The sequence below is a fragment of the Etheostoma spectabile genome, chromosome 4, assembly GCF_008692095.1.
Source record: "Etheostoma spectabile isolate EspeVRDwgs_2016 chromosome 4, UIUC_Espe_1.0, whole genome shotgun sequence".
NCBI classification, from domain to species: domain Eukaryota; kingdom Metazoa; phylum Chordata; class Actinopteri; order Perciformes; family Percidae; genus Etheostoma; species Etheostoma spectabile.
Genome location: NC_045736.1, coordinates 8,936,146 through 8,937,312, shown reverse-complemented (window position 1 = coordinate 8,937,312; position 1,167 = coordinate 8,936,146). Strand labels below are relative to the sequence as shown.

General features: G+C 47.1%; 1 protein-coding gene across 1 annotated transcript in view; it reads right to left on the bottom strand.

Annotated features, from left to right (window-relative positions):
- Nucleotides 1-1,167, bottom strand: part of cbfa2t2 (CBFA2/RUNX1 partner transcriptional co-repressor 2) — a 36,630-nt gene that overhangs the window by 21,224 nt on the left and 14,239 nt on the right. The window lies entirely within an intron of this gene.

Sequence of the window (1,167 nt, the reverse complement as noted above, 5' to 3'; positions counted from 1 at the left end):
CCCCCCCCCCCCCCCCCCTTCCCCTTTCCCCCATGGATCCTGGCCAATCCTCCACTGCTGACTGGCTCTATTCAACCTGCATTCACCGGCAATGGCCCCTGCAATTAACATAACTAATTGCTTTGGCACCTAAAGGCTAAACAAGAGGCCGTGCCAACAGAGACAAAAGTGTGTGTGCGTGCATTTGCATGTATGTGTGTGAGTGTGTGTGTGTGTGTGTGTGTGTGAGTGTGTGTGAGGGAGGGGGTCCTTTGCAACCCCACTTCTTACCACCCTCCCCTCTACCCCTTGAAGAGAAGAGGGGCTCTCCCTTTAAAATGTTTTATACTAAGTACCCCCCTCCTTCCAGGCTCTTTCATTGATGCCCTCTTTTGTCTCAGATTTTTAATGCGGCGCACAGCGCTGCCTCAGCAGCCAATCCATTGGGGGACACTTGAGGAGCATGAATGAGTTATTCTTCGCTCCTCTTCTACTCTCTTATCCCCCTGCGCTCCATCTTCACTGAGTTAAACTTAAATCACTGTCTGATTTATGCCCGGCCTTGCGCACAAGTGCTGCTCTAGACACAATGCAGGTTAGGATAATGGAGCCTGGCCGAGATTGGGCGGCATGCATGCTTTATTCACTCCTGCCTATTATTTTCTTCACCAGTTTACTTCTGGAAAGTACAGAGGATGATGCCCAGTTCATTCTAAGCCTGGGGTAAATAAAGCTTTAATCTGTTTTTAATTAGACAACTGACAATTGAGAGAACATGGTCAACGTGTGAGAATTCACAGGCACTTGGCTGTGTAAACAAACAAGCAAATGCTGTAGGGTAAATACAAACAGTTCATTAAGAGAAGGTGCCACCCCTTTCTCTTGCCCAAATGCACAATACACACTCATGAACAGCACTGATTTAACTTAAGGTCTAATCCTTTTATGTTCTGCCCTTGAGCTAAAATCGACACTAATGTGAAATATTTCTAAGCAATCACACATAAAAAACTTATTGTGGGTTGCTATAATTCAGTGGGTTGTCAAAAGCTAGATTTGGACTGAATAATCATCCATAATAACCTCTATCTCCCCTCCTCTCTCCTTGTAGGCCTGCTTTATTCAGGGTGCATCTGGTCAGCCAGCAGGCTCAGAGGCAGGGCCAGGTGGCTGGGAGAGAGGGGGGTG